Source organism: Centroberyx affinis, unplaced genomic scaffold (assembly GCF_046629955.1).
Source record: "Centroberyx affinis isolate AG114_WGS23_722 - 3 ecotype Tasmania unplaced genomic scaffold, CSIRO-AGI_Caff_v1 ptg001468l_1, whole genome shotgun sequence".
Lineage (NCBI taxonomy): Eukaryota > Metazoa > Chordata > Actinopteri > Beryciformes > Berycidae > Centroberyx > Centroberyx affinis.
Window position 1 is genome coordinate 95292 of NW_027279937.1, and position 15998 is coordinate 111289.

Sequence of the window (15998 nt, forward strand, 5' to 3'; positions counted from 1 at the left end):
CGCTGCAAGTAAAGCAGACCTAATCACCATGAAAGGTCTTTTTAAGGCAAGATGCATATAAGACAACGTGTTTACATTTACTTTCTTGTATGCACACAGCAGCTTGGGTGAAGGGTCGCTTGTGACTGACTGTGAGACGTGTGAGAGGCTCTAATTACATCCATGTAAGAAATATAAGCTATATTTATATACAAATCATGTAATATTTGCTACTTTGGTATCACCTTTCATACATCGTTTTGATAGGTTCACATACCTAGCAACAAGTGCTAATTGGGTAGTATTAAAGGGGATGAATCCTTAAAGGAATAGTTCACCCAAAAATGAAAATTCAATCGTTATCTACTCACCCCCATGCCAGCTGAAACTCGGGTGAAGTTTGTTAGTCCATATACAACAGACCCAGAGCTTCACAGGGGAATGGTGTAGAAGCCTACTTCAAAACAACTGAAGTTGCTGGGGACCTGACTTGACTTCATGGTGAAAAAAATAATGGAAAACAACCATAAAATGGCTCCATGCAGCTCGCCCTGCATAATCCAAGTCTCAATCCAAGCCATTTTATGGTTATTTTCCATAATTTTTTTTTTACTGTGAAGTGAGGACTCCAGCGACTTCAGCTGTTTTAGAGAAGGCGTTTACGCCATTCTGCTGTGGAGCTCAGGGCCTGATGTATGGACTAACAAACTTCACTTCACTTTTTTCAGCTGCTGATGTTCAGGGAAATTTTATGTTGAAACACATACTTGTTGCAATCTTGACAATACCTCGCATTATGTTGTCTTCCTGGATTTTATGTGCAAATCTCAGCTTTTTAACGGCAACTAGTGATGGACACATTCATCCATTAGCTGGAGGAGGGAGGGGGCAGTGCTGAGAATCACAACTGTTGTGTCTGTGATCATCAGACTTCTTTGGATTAGAGAAGCAAATAGTGCAAATCTGCATCAGCCACACAGATTTGTTGGCAACTGCTGTGGAAGTCAACACATTAGCATCGTTCCCCGTGGTCCGAGAGAGTAGCTAGAGTTGTCAGCAGTTGCTGTGTGTGAACACACACTTTCATTTACATTTTAGGAATTTAGCTGGCACTCAAACTCAGAGTGACTCACAAAGAGAACAACAGTAGAACAAGCTTCAACTTTAGAATAAGTTTAACATGCTCTACGTTTCAGTCAGGTACATCTATCTGTGGCACAGAAAATTGAAACCCAGTCAGTATTTGTTCTTGGGTGCGGTCAGAACGGCACACATCCCTCTCCTGTTTGTCTTTTGTTCGCTGTGAGTGAATCAGGATTCGTGCAGCTGAGAAATGCAGCTGAGTGGCACACAAATAAATATGAAATGAGTCAGTCATATTTTAAGCCAGTTGACGGGGCACGCAGAAGCATCTTTTTTCTCACTGCCTCAAATGCCAATATTCAGTGACCGTGCACATTTTGATTTGATGAGGATTCCTCTGTAATGCGCCAGTAAACCCAGCTATGGATGAGAATTGATTTTCCCCCACTGACGGGAGCAGTGGAGCATCAAAAGCAAACCACCAATTTATTTTTTCTCTTGGCAATAAACTTATTGACATTTTGGCGACAAGGGACATCAATTAGGGGCCATGGCTCCACTGAACATCACTAATGCTTCTTCAAACCTTCTATTATATAACCCATCACAACAGAATTCTGCCACTGCAATCTACAATCAATACTTTATGATATGAATGCGCTCCGCCTGCTACAATGCTTGGTAGTGCATAACGCAATACAACCTTCACATACACTGAACCCTTTGCATTCAGTTTTCCAGGCCATTGTGTTTTCCCCAGAGATGGACGACATGAAGTAGCCCTGGCTTCCTGACGTATGAAAAAGTTTCTGGCTTTGCCTCGCGTGTGGTTTCCTGCAGAGCTGAGAGACCCGTGTGTGGAAAAATACGCTGACACGAACATTTGTCTTTTTCATCTTTACTTGTCGACCTCACCGTCGTATCGATCTTTCCGAGACATCAGCCGCACAGTGCAGCGCCGGTTCACCTTTGACCCTTTCACTTTATCTTCCGCTAGAGTATTAAACTAATCACAACCCAGAAAATATTTTGAAGTCTGTAAGACAGCTACGGGAATCTGGCCAGGACAAATACAACAGGACATTTGCCCACACAGCTAAACTTTTAACTATCTTCAAACGTTTAACTATCTTCAAAAGGCTATGAGCCTAAATAAGACAAAGATGATTTTGTACATTACAGGTTTTATTTTTACATCTAGAGTCCATTTAACAGTTCCCTCAAAAGCTTCAGACCAAATATTTTCTATATAACATTTAGGTCAGAATGAAGGCTACTTTATTTCTAGTTATGCAACATCAGTTGGCCTGGACATGCTGGGAAGGAGAGAGATGAGACGAGGAAGGAAGGAAGGAAGGAAAGACACTTAGGAAGGAGATGAAAAGGGAAAGAAACTTGGGGAGAGTAAGGGCAAAGAGAATGAGAGAAGAGAAAGAAACTAGGGAAGGGTAAGGACAGAGAGAATGATAAAAGAGAATGGGACCTGGGAAGAGTTCGGCCTGAGAGAATGAGACAAGAGAATGAAGAAGGAGGCAGAAACAGACACGTGAGAGAGAGACAGAGAGAGAAATCCCGAGGGGTTTCCTTTCTTCTTGCACTATCCTCCGTTTTATTTTCTTATTGTGGAGGAGGAGGAGGACTGGAAACCGCTCTTGCCTGTCTCTCCGAGGAGAGGATGGTGAGAGCGGAGAGACGAGGAGGGAGAGAGACGCCGTAGCCATTTCTTTCCGATTGCCTCTCCGACACGAGAATGATGCCGATACCCGACTGATATAACAGGGAAAGGCAGGTGGAGACGGAATAATGGAGGAGATTTCAGTGCGGGGGAAAAGCAAACAGCCTTATCAAAGTGCCCCTGATGTCGTGCTGGAAAGGGATGAACTTAGGCTGACTTTTGCTGTCTAAAAAGACGGTTTTTCCACATGATTCAAAGTCAAACTGTTGGCTCGTTATCCAAAAAAAGTAAAGCTGTCTGAGTCTGTTCTGTTGCTACTGACGATCCCACTGAGGTGACGCGAGAGATTTACATAACAGATTTGTCAGCGCACACAGTCAAACAATGGGGGGGGGGGGAAACGGTTTTGAGACATATCTTTGGCTGGAAAGACTCTCTGATAAGCCCAGGTAGGCCATGTTCAAAGGCAGAGCCAAGGAGAATGAAGCCATCTGTGCCAAGGAAACATGACGAGGCATCGCTCTCCTAACCACCGCTCTGGTGACAGCTGGAGAAGTGAGATGTTTAATATTTCATCCCAGACAGCCACATCTTGTATGGTTTTCTCTGAGCAACAAAGCCATTTTTCACCGTTCATTAGGATTTCACTATGCAATCAGCCAGCTGGAGAGTGAGACAGAAAACTCCCCAGTTAGGCCTTTATGGCCAAGGAATCTGGAGTCTTTTTATGCAAACTATCCATGTTTATGAAGTCTTCGTGTGTGTGTGTGTGTGTGTGTGTGCGCGTAAATGCGTGAATGTGTGCTTGATGTCTGTCCTCGTGTTTCTTCCGTTTTGGGATTTTAAATTACAATGAGAATCGCATGAAACAGAAAACCACTATTTTTATGCCGAGACCTTGTTAGAATGCTAAAACTCCTCTGTTTCGACAGAAGAGAGGAGAATAGCGGTTTCGTTATGCCACAGTGGTCCCATTTGGGGCATAGTCTTGGATTCCAACTTATCTCCAATGCATTCTGCTCCCGCCAAACATAACACAGCTTCAGGCTCTTTCCAATGCAAGCCTGAAAAGCAATTATGGATGAGGGGGGACGTTCCCTCACGATAAGCATTCCCTCGACGGAGTAATCTCACACTCACTGCCTTTTGGCATTCTCTGGTTAGGGAATCACTGGTGAAGTCATACATTTTCAACATAAAGAAAGTGGAGGGAAATTTCTTTAGGCGGATGTCATGAGCTGAATGCCGATTTCATGCTTTTCCATGTTTTAACCTTTGGCGCTCGGTAAGCTGTAACCTGTAGGGCGCTCTTCTTATTTGGCCCCTGAGAGAGCTGTGAAGCATCTGAAAAGGTTAAACTATGATAAATGGATGGTACCTTTTGGCAAAACATCAAGAGATAGATGACGGGCTGACGCCTTTGACATCGTCGAGAGATAATGCAGAGAGACGCTTGGCAGAAAATGTTGCAATAAAACTCGATTTCTTTGCTTTTTCTTCCTCTGGTGCCTTTACTCTCTCTGCAGCCGCACAAGGCTGGCTGCATTACTCAGCTCTTTAGGCGTGATTAATGAGCGTGTCCTTCATGGTGAGAGAGAGAAATGATCAAACTATTATTTGTGTTTCGGCGTAATCTCCCTCTGTATGCCGTGAGCGTCCCCCCCCCAGATTAGTAACATATTGGATGCCAAGGTTATTAATTATGGAGACCTGGAATTTGCCAAAACAATGTGCTTCTTGGCCAAAAATAGAACGGAAAAAGAGCAGGGTCATATTAAAGCAGGCAAAGTTTTTTGGGGGGGAAAAAGTTGTTGGAGGAAAACTCTAACTGTAAGCACCGGAGAGGCATGACGAAAAAATAACCTTCCGCGCAAAAATGTTGTGCTGACGCGACGTTAAATCGGCGTCTGCGCCGCATTGTCTGCCTTCAATCGAAACAGTCCCAATTACAGAGCAGACTTTGATGTATATCCCATCATTCCCCCGCTGAGGAGACGGCGTCATGGTTGATCATCGGCGGTTCTTCGGTCTCCCGCGCCCTCGACGAGCCTCTTGATTACACTTCCAGGGGTGTTGAGGAGTAAGCGTTTTTTCCCCTGAGCGCACGCTGAGCCTCCTCCCCTCCTCCCCCTGCCTCTCCGCCGGAGGGAGTCCACATCATTTCAGGTTAAGCAGGATCTCTCACTCAAATACCAACAGCGGGCTCCGTCGTGGGACCTGGAGCCTCTGTAGTGTAAAGCAGATTGTTTCATGTGGAGCCGTTCTGTATCTTCCCTCGCCCCCCCCCCAGGGGAGATGAGGGAGTGAGGGAGTTTATGTACATAGGAGTGTTTCCTTTAGATTTTTATTTCATGGAGTTCTTGGACAGGCCTCTGCTGCAGCATGTGGGTCACACTGACATGTAGGTCAACACTGGAAGTTTCCATGATAACCAGTACAGACAAAATGGTGGATTATAGGCAGGGTGGCACGTGCTGCAGTTGGGTCGGTCTAACTCTCCTAATCGATGGTAGAGGAAACAAACAACCTCATCAAAAGTCTCACTCACTCAGTTTCCTACACTACACAAAAAATCTACATCTCAATGGGTCACTTTGTCTTCTACTGAGTCTTAAAGTAAGAATCTGATATAACACAATAGTGATTCAACCTACACTACCAGTCAAAAGTTTGGACACAGCACATTTTTCTTTATTTTTACTATTTTCCACATTTTAGAATAATAGTAAAGACATCAAAACTATGAAATAACACAAATGGAATGATGCAGTGACCAAAAAAGTGTTAAACAAATCAAAACTATCTTATATTTTAGATTCTTTAAAGTAGCCGCCCTTTGCCTTGATGGAAAGGCAAAGGCTTTGGAAAGAAATGAATACATAGACATCAACTTCACTATCTATATTTGTCTAAGAAACAAATTTCAAGCATTTAAGCATAAGCCTTTAGATCAGAATGGCTTTAAGAGAATGAGAAACATAGTACATTCAATCAGGTGTGTCCAAACTTTTGACTGTTGTTCTGAACACCTGGTGTCTGGTTGGTCTTTCCCGGGAAAAATCATCTTTTATGTTTCCGGTGTTGTGCCACACTTTGTATCCCCTAACAAAAATGTCTTTCCCCTGGCAGCGTGTCCTTGTTTTGTCCTCTGTGCTGTTGTTGTTTTGCTGCTGCGCAAGGAAATTATTGCAGGGGGGGAAATGTAATTAATAAATGATAATTAGACTAATGTATAGCCTGATGTAGAATCAATGGACTCTTGTGGTTTGAGATGTTAAGATGAAAAACAAGCGGGATCTCTGTTCATTATTACTCTCAGTTGGTTACTCTCATTCTTCGTAATGCTGTGAAATGTTTTTAAAGCATTGTTTTTAAATGCCAGCAATAGGAAAACAATCCACAACAATCTAATTGATTTTGTTATTTTCTTCCATGGCGTGAAGCTGAGGCAAAACACTTTTTTTTCAGGGGAAACAAATTACGGTACATTATGTGATCTCTGGGAAGTTCAGTGCAGAAACACCACAGCAATGGCAGCTTGGCACCAAAGATGGCGCCAAAATAAAAACACAAAAACGAGGATCTTGCAGATTGACACTTAAATAGTTGAAGTTGCTTAAAATGACAATAAGTGCCACTCATTTCCTGAGGCAAGTCAACTTGTTTCAACAATTTGAGTTGAGTCACGTAATGTCCTGAAACAGCTGGAGTGATCTGCCTTATTTCAATACGCTTTCACGTTTCAGGAATATTATTAAAACAAGTAGGCCTACAACTGCATTGCAAACAAGTGATATTGTCTCAGAAAGAGACGATTTTAAGACTGAGTACACTATTAAATGACTTCTTAAGATCTACATTTCTACGCTGAAGAGGAATGGCGAAAACAGCGAGGTCCAACTAATGAAATTAAAAGATGCACAGGCTCACTTCAGTGAAGCAAAAGAGTATCCGTCTTTTTATGAGCTGAAGCCGACTTCATTTCCCCGGCTCATAATCACGGTGTTAATTCCGTCTTCCATCATCATCTTATTAATAATGCAACGAAAGCCTTGATGATGATAGCATCAGATGCTGAGCTAATAACCTAGAGGAACAGTATCGACCGCACAAGTATTAATAATATCACTTTTAATCCTCCTAACGGCCCGTTCAGAATTGCAAACAGCAGCTACGCGGCAGACGGCTGCGCGGCGCACACCTTTTCTTCGGAGTGAGGTAACGTGAAAAAAGCCTATCAGGGCTCATTAAGGGATGAAACGGTGTGGGAGCGCCTCCCCGACAGAAGGCTGCAAGTGTGTGTGTGTGTTTTTATGGATTCCTGCTAGGCAGAATACACCTAGGATTAGACTAATGAGCCTAGTGTTTGTGGGAGAGGCATATCACCTTGGTAAAAAAAAAAAAAACACACCAAAGAGCTATTTACTGATCTGAGACTATTCCAGAGCTGCAAGAATTATTGGTTTCATTGTGTAAATCAACCTGTGTGGCTGCTGCTCTCATTCGCGTGTTCCTAATCACCAGTTATTATCGCATCTCAGGTGCGTCTCCATTAAGTAAATGAATAGGCATCTCCTTGGCAATAAACATTAGGGTTGTAATTCATTTCATTAGTATTTTCCTATTAAAAATATGTGTCTCTGGGAGCGGAGTGAAAAAAAAAACATAAACAAGTTCTCCTCTAAGTTCCAGTTGGTTGCATTGGGAATTTCTGTTTTCCCTTGCAGAGTGGATTATTATTGTGAGTAATTTGAGTCTGCACACTCTCTCTCATACACACACAGACACGCACTCACACATATACACATACATGCAAGCGCATGCAAACACCCATAATGCACAAACCAAACACACACACACACACGCAAACACAGAGAGATGCAAGACACACTCACGTGTTCGGCTTGCCAATATGAAATCTGTCGCTTCCCAGGAGATTCTTCCTGCTTAACGACTGTTGTCACTGGCAGCTGGTGTTTCAAACCCCCCCCAAAACACACACACACACACACACACACACACACACACACACACGCACACACACCCCTTTTGGTTACTGTCTCTCATTATCCTCAGTTCCAACAGCACATAATGGACACACTCCAACCAGAATATTTAGCACTGGAAATGTTTTCAGAGGGAAGTATAGCTTTTCCCCACACAGTCACTGTAGTAGTGGCGATGTATTATTGATGTCTCTTTTTTTTTCTTGGGCTTGTTGTTATATTGCGAGAACACAACAGTAATTGCTCCTTTGGGATTTTGCTCAACGGGATTTATTACTCTCGCACTCCAAGATTTAACAGCTGTCTCCGGTCTGGAAGAAAAAGTTTTCGCGTCGGTGGGAAAATTGCCTGTTTGCCCTTGTTCACAACAAACTTGTCATTTTGAGTTTGACGGTTAACAGTTCGCCTGAGTGCCATATTCTAATTCCCTCCCGCCGTCCCTACCCATGCATATATTCGGCTCCACGCTAGGATTATGCTGCACCTTTTATCTTTCAGTTTCATTTTCAACTCCCTGTATCTTGTGTAAAAAAAAAAAAGGGACTTTTGCAGTGCAGCGCTCGGACGTGATGTGAAAATTAATTCGCGGCATACCTCGAGCTCAGAAATCTCCCTCTGACTAAGTCATTACTCTCACCAGACTTCTCTTAACAAGATCATGTTCTCGTTATTGATTCGGCCCATTGTTTACCACGGCGGAGTGGGCGATAACCATGCCTATCATTCCAAGGAGCTGATTTGAGAGAATTATGAGAAAAGCACAACACATCGCCTCGCCGCATCAATAAATGGTGCGATGATGAGGCCGCCGTGAGCAAATGTGTTTATTTGAAATCTGCTCGTCGCCCCAAACACGCAATCGCCGGCATCAGTTTGCATCACTTTTGTCAGGCTGAGCCATCTGATGTCCCGGCGCGACTACAAAGGAAATCTCACAGATGTTTAATGATGTTATAGTGCTCGCATAATGACCTATCTGATATCGTAACTTCGGTGCGGCGGCGAAGGGAACGTGCAGTTCTAACTTTTCTCATCAAAGGATGCCACTGAAATCCTTCCATGTCTCCCCGAAAGGCCCTGCCCTACATTTCTCGGTCTCCAAAGCGTTTCTTTCTCTGACAGCCACTCCTCTTTCTTGCTCCTCTTTTTCATCCATCAGATTGCCTTTCATTTTCCTCTCCTCCTCAGCCCGCCTCTGTCTGTCACGCCGCTCTCTCTCTCACTCTCCATCGTTCTCCCATCTCGCTGCCTCTCTCTACCCTCCCGCTTCCTCTCTCTCTCTCCCTCTCTCTCTCTCTCTCTCTCTCTTTTTGTAATGTCCTTCTGTCATTTATTCCCCTTGCTTTTCCTCCTCTATCTTTTCTGCTCTATGGCTCCCGCTGCAATCTCAGAGCAAAGGGGAGAGGGAGAGATTTTTCGACCTGGTAAATTGCACCTCGTCCTTTGTATTCATGCCAAGGCAATCATTCCAGCAGGGGGAATGTGTTTGTGTGGTCCTCACAGCAGTAGTCCGCTCTCTCTTTTACTATCTCCCTCCTTTTCTGGCTGCCTCTCAGTGGGTGGAGGTGAGGGACAAGCGATGGCTGTATCATTGTACGGTCTGTACCGGCAGCAAGCAAGCTGATATGGAGCCAATTAAGGCAGAGGAGTGTGTGTTGTAACAAGGTGCAACCTGCTTGTCTCCACACTCCCACAGGCTTGACACGCCGGGTTGCCTGGGTCCGCGCTGTCCGACAGCACATACGAATACAAACTCACGCGGAGAAGAGGCGTTTGTTCTGTTCTCAGGGTCACCCCACCGGACAAGGTGAGGGGAGGAGGTTCGCCTTTTTATCTGAGAGAACAGAGAGGAGAAGAAACGCGGTGCGCCTTTTGTTTTTTTTCCACCCTGTGTCCGGGAGGTGAGGCGAGTTAAGGTTTAATGGCGCGGCGTCTTACCTTCAGGCCAGTGTTGGGCTATACATGAGCCGAGAGCTGTTTGGGACACGGGGGGGTTTTGGAATGGGGAAGCAGAACAGTGAGAGGAGGATGAGCAAGAAATGAAACTTTGGATTCAGTGTGGCTGTGTTTACACACTGTTTTTGGGAGTGATTACCATTTTCATTTATATTTTCTTTACGATTAGAGACAGGAAAGATTGGGGAGGGAGAGAGGGAGATGACATGTGATCAAGGTCCCGGGTGGGGCGCGAACCCATGATGTTGCACTTAAATGGCATGTGCCTTAAACCAGTGATTCTCAACCTTTTTCATATCAAGGACCCTTAATTTAGTCCACATTAGGGCCACGGACCACCATTTGATGAGATTTTGTTTCTCTGACCCAAATCTGAGAATATTTTTATTGTTAGATATGATTTTGTCCAGAATTCTATGACGATCTGTATTGCAGGTAGAGAGATAACAGAGAAACTATGATCAAAACAGTCATTCTTTTACATTATCTAATTGTGTTAACTTCTTGTAAATGAAATAATGGTGAAGTTTAACAATTCATCAAATTGCTGGGGACCCCTTGGAACCCCCTCAAGGACCCCTGGTGGTCCCCGGATCCCTCGTTGAGAACCACTGGCTTATGTAACTGTGGGTGCCACAGGATGATTTTCAACACAATTTATTGCTTTGTTTAGTTGATATAAGACGTGTCCCCCATGTGTCTTTGGAAAATCACGCTAGCCAGCTAGCTGCTTTTAAACCAGTGGGTGGTGTTGATTAACCTCTGCCTTGTCTCCCAATATGGCTGCTGTCACTGCCAGTTTAGATCGTATTTTCAACTGACTTGACAACACCGATAACCAGAGGCATCAGATTTTGGTAAACTGCCACTGACGGCGGCATATTCTCTTCCTTTTTACACTCCTCATACTTTGTTTCTTTTTACTTTATTTTTACCCAATAATTTTGTCTCCCACTCACACCAGCCCTGTACTATCCATCATTTTTTTCAAATGAACAATGAGGACGTTATATAACGTAACGAGTGCTGCGGCCTACATCACTTAACAGCCAGCTGTCCAGTGCAGTTCTGGTTCACACTATTCAGACGAACTGGGAGTCAAACCCGAGTCTTTCTGGTAGTGAGTGCGGTTGTAGAACGTGGTTGTTGTGGCTCTCCTTCAAACCTAAACTGTGTGTGAACTTTTCAGGACTAAGCAGTACTCCAGCGAGGAGTGACAGCCGCATTTAGCTGCATGTGAGTGGACTGGTGTGATGACTCGATTTGATGTCCTTTAAACTGTTGCATCCCCCTCCAATGGCAGAACATTTTAACTTTGATCACAGACGTGGGCACACAGGCACACACTCGCTCGTACGTACGCTGTCTGTGTTGCCCCCCCCCCCCACTTCCCCCCAAACACACACACACACATACAGAAAGTGAAGATCCCTCTTTTCACTCCTGCTTGCTTTGAAGATCAGAGCTCCGCCATAAATCTCTCCTCTTCTTCAAACACCCTGAATGATAACAGTTCTTGTTTCAACTATCGCCCCCTAACAAGATCATCAGCCGTGTCACTTATCCTCTGCGCCCAGCCCCAAAAAAAAGCTCTCAACCTTCACCAGTGAATTTTTATTAGTCTCTTTTTAGGTCAGATGCAGCTTTCTTTTTTTTTTGAAGTAGATAATTGCCCTCCATCAAAGTATCTTCTTTTCAAGGTGCTCACAGAAAACGCCGGCCTAATTAAGACCGCGGCGTCAGAGCGGCAGGAGCTGTCAACCTGGGTATGACTGCCGACCACTGGAATTCCTAATTGCCCCTGTTTCGATATCGTGCCTCATCCCGCCTCCTCCTCCTCCTCCTCCTCCTCCTCCTCCTCCTCCTCTCCCTCTTCCTCCTCCTGCTCTCTTCTTCATTAGTCCTCAGCACTGCTTCCTGCCTCAGCTCGGTCTAATGACCGGTCAGACACGCGCACACCGGACAAACAGCTCCAAAATAAACCCTCCTGCGTCAACTCTGCCCTGCAGCAGGCAGCCTGCCTGTGTGTCTGAACGAAACGCTCTTCGACACAATGGACGCTCGTTTTGATTCTCCTCTAAATAGCGCCTTTAAAGCCGAATTCCTCCTTTTTCTCTGCCATTGCCTCCAGCTGTTGCGATTGACTCTAATTGGTAACTCACTCTGCACTTGTACCGCCCCTCCCGACCGCTCCTCCTTTGGCGCTGTTAACCTTAATTGGCATTTCATTTCTTGATCCGTTGTTCTATCTCTCTCTCTCTCTCTCTCTTTCTCTTATTTCTCTATCCTCCCATTTCTCCTTCCTCCTTTCCCTCTCTCTCCTTCTCTCATCTCATATCAAAAATTGCACATTTTTGGTCTCACAGTAGGAATCAGAGTAAGAAATTAACTTGTTTTTTCGGAGGGCATTTTTGCCTCTTTATCTGTTTTTGAAGGTTATTGTCTTTTTCACAGGCAGTTTTATTGAACTGCGAAATAATACATTTGCATTGCAAATAAACACTCAACTTGTATCACTAAGATTCGTTTTAACTTCTTTCCCAATGCTGGAAACTTGCAGCAGGCCTTACAGAAGAGGATGGTGCCGTTTTCCTCTCTGTGCCCCACCAGTCCGCCTTCAGTGCCACGATTGTTGAGTGTTTTGCGATACTAGCTGTTTCTTTGTTAATGCAGTGGTTTGTGTGGGGTTGGCATTTACTCCTCCTGCTGGCTGTGTGCTACCAACATTTTCTGCTTCAGGCTGCAAGCTTGGTTGTTTTCTGATCAAAAAATTGCTCCATTTTCTCACCCAGAATGCACTGGAAACAATCCCTCATTCATAAGCTCCCATGAGTCACCTAGAGTGGCCCGCATGAGGACAAAAGTTGCATTCACACGTGAATATTTAACGAATAAAATGGGAGCCTGGTGAAATGCAACAAAGGTTACTCCTAATTGCTGGGGGCATTTTATACCCCTTCATTTGTATTTCACAGGCATTTCATGAACTTTCAAGGACATTTTTGCCCCGAGCGTCATTCAAGTTGATTCTCTGACCCCGGCAGGAACCCTCTTCCTCTCTGAAGCCGCACTGACCAAGCTGTGGAAACAAAAGGCGGCTTTGACGAGCCTAAAGGTCAGCCTGGGAGAGCTTCAAAACACTCTATTGTGTTGTGGCATCTCTGGGTGGCACTGAGAGTCAGACAGCCAGACAGCATCCTGCTGGGCCGGATGATTGCAGCCTCTCAGCGCTCACATTTACCGGCCATATCCTCCATTTCGCATCCTAGAAGAGACCCAGCATCCTCGCTAAGCCCTCGCTCAATCCCCTCCCCAACACACTCACCCACACAAAATCAATAGCAACACTCTAATGCTATTTCTTGGCTCCGAGGGGGTATGGCATACGTCGACCGTAATGCTTCGCTGCAATGTAAGTTGGTCTTTTCCCCAAGGGGCTGAACTGAGTGGGGGTCGGGGGGGGAATTAAATCTGATTTCACGCCCCCTAAAGACCCGTGTGAGTTTTAACCACCAATTACCGCTGGTGTTACCCACGGGCAGCGGAGGGCTCTGAGCTGACCACGGAGCTAATCAGACCGGCCAATCTGCATAATATTTTCCCTACTACAATCACATAGTAATTGCGTGTGATTATATGACTCCTCTATGGCTTTTATTCCTCTCTGTTGTTTAATTACATACTCTTGTATACGGGCTCCAAATGCCACTCAGTAACACTCTTTCCATGCTGAATCACACAGGATCTCCCTTATTAACATAGGAAACACACTCCGAGCGGGCGAACCGCCTGGTTATTCGGTACTTGAATCAACACTAGCATGTTGTCGCGTAACACATCTCCTCTGTTTGATCCTCCCCACCCTCCATCAACCCCCCCTCCATCAACCCCCCCCCCCCCCCGCTCTCAATGATACCGCCTCCCCAGGTGGTCTGGGACCGCGCTTCCTCCCTTTCATCCCCCTGTCCCCCCTCTCAAGGTTAATCCCCCGTAGCTCTGACAGCCATGTTTTCCTCTCTGCACATAGCGGGGCAGGAAGTCAGGCGGGGCGAGCGGCGGGCTGGCTGTGATGTTTCGCACAGACCGCTGAAGGACAGGTTTCGCCGGAAGCCGAGGACCGGTTCAGATGCCGGCGGAATGAGGAAGCAGGGGGGAGAGCGGCCCCCGTCGTCTGGCCTGTCGCTCCGGCAGACAGAGCGGGGATGTGACTGGCTGTTGTCTGTCTGCCTGTCGGAGTCTCAGTACCTTTACTAGGCCACTCTGAATGGATGGGCTTAATGAAACCAGGACAGGCTCGCTGTGTCTGCCACAAGTGGAACAAGGTTACTCCTCCTCCCTTTTTGTCGGAAATCTTCCCTTTGGAGTCGCCATGAAATGATAAATGACAGACTTGTTCACCTTGTTAGCTAATTTTCCATGTCATTAACAATAAGTGGCAAAAGAAATATTTTCTTGTATTTTTGTATCAAAATCCCATAACTTTTACTTACTGGAAATTATTATAGCATATTTTTAGTGGTTACTTCTTGGCGTATGAGGAAGTGTACATAAAATATCCAACCAATAAAACCATCACAGGTTTTTTAACACTCCCGCCCCTCTGCCCCTCCCATCAAATAAAACAGACATGGTTTACACGCATCTGCCTTTCCTATGTTATGTCGCGCCCCAACATCCTGTTTACACCAGAAATGTGTGAAATGGCGTTTAGGATTTTAGGCGTTGGGTAGCAGCTGAATACTTGTAAATGTATTCTGTTATGTTACCTTAAAAAAAAATTAGGTGTTCTGAGTACAGATTCTTGTGAAAATTTTGAGGATTGCCTCTGGGAATTCTTTTAAAGTGAAAGTGAGAGACACAGAAGGTTGTTTAAATAGTGGCAGGTGTTCTACATCTTTATAAAATGTGGCACAGAAGAAAATTTGTGTTTTTATGCAAATCTGAAATACATTTCTGAACTTTGTAATTTTTCACCTTTACTTATCAGTACCTTTATACCTCAAATATGGCAAAGACCTGAAAATAATTGAAAGTGATCAGAATACATTGGATTACATTACTGATTACAGTTTTGGTGGGGTAACTAGTAATTGTAATGGAATACATTTTAAAAACAACCTACCAACCCTGAGTTTAGGCACAGCAGCTCTTTTTATTGCGATCAATGGCGGTTTGTTCGGTTATGAAGAACAAAGTCAGTCTATTGAAATACATAAATGATAGATGTACGTTGAATTATGAATGACATTTATTACATGACTCGTTGAGCCGTGCACAATATTCACTGGAGTTTGTCGGGGAGTAATTCAATTTGAATGAAATATTCAGGTTTTAGGCTCCCAGAGTCAGGAGTCGCTCACACAGCCGGTTCTGCGCGTGGCGTGGAGGTAAACCGCAGATTACTCCCCCAGCACCGGCGACTCCCATCACCTCCGCCCCAAACCGCCATATTGGACGGGTCACGTAATTCCGGCTGAAATGGAAAGCCTCGTCCGGACCATCCAGCCTATTTTGCCGTAATAGCCTGACTGGGGCTCCCTGAAGAGGACAATCTGGCCAGCGAGGCCCACTTAAATTCTCCGGGAGACAGAAGAAGAGAGAACGGGGCCCGTGGACCCACTTACAAGCCCCTGGGTGAAAATGGGATTTCTGACCTGCTCCGCCGGTGCCGCGGCTCTACAGCCAGATTGGCTGTCAAGGCCTGCCAGGTGGGAGAGGGAAGGGCTGAGGGAGGAGGGAGGAGTGGATGGATGCTGCTGCTCGTGCTGCTGGAGACCGCCAGGACCTCATTAGCTCAACATTTCATCAAACACTATGGCAGCGGGGTGGCTCTCACTACCTCCATATATCTCTCTTTGTCTCTCTCTCTCTCTCTCTCTCTCTCTCCTTTCTCTTTCTCTATCCTTTCTTTTCCCTTGTTCTGTCACATTATCCTTTCTCACTCTGTTTCCCTCCCATTCCTTCTTTGTCTCCTCTCTCTCTCTCTCTCTCTCTCTTTCTCTCTGTCTCCTCTCCTCTCCTCTCCTCTCTCTATCCATCCTTTCTTTTCCCTTGTTCTGTCACATTGTCCTTTCTCACTCTGTTTCCCTCCCATTCCTTCTTTGTCTCCTCTCTCTCTCTCTCTCTCTCTCTCTCTTTCTCTCCCTCTCTGTCTCTTCTCCTCTCTCTCCATCCTTTCTTTTTCCTTCTTCTGTCACATTGTCCTTTCTCACTCTGTTTCCCTCCTGTTTCTTCTCTCTCTCTCTGTGTCTCCTCTCTCTCTGTCTCCTCTCTCTCTCTCTCTCTCTCTCTTCACACCT

The 15998-nt window shown here is 45.1% G+C and overlaps 1 protein-coding gene across 1 annotated transcript in view; it reads left to right on the forward strand.

The window, feature by feature from the left end:
* Positions 1 to 15998, forward strand: part of st6galnac5a (ST6 (alpha-N-acetyl-neuraminyl-2,3-beta-galactosyl-1,3)-N-acetylgalactosaminide alpha-2,6-sialyltransferase 5a) — a 32371-nt gene that overhangs the window by 1878 nt on the left and 14495 nt on the right. The window lies entirely within an intron of this gene.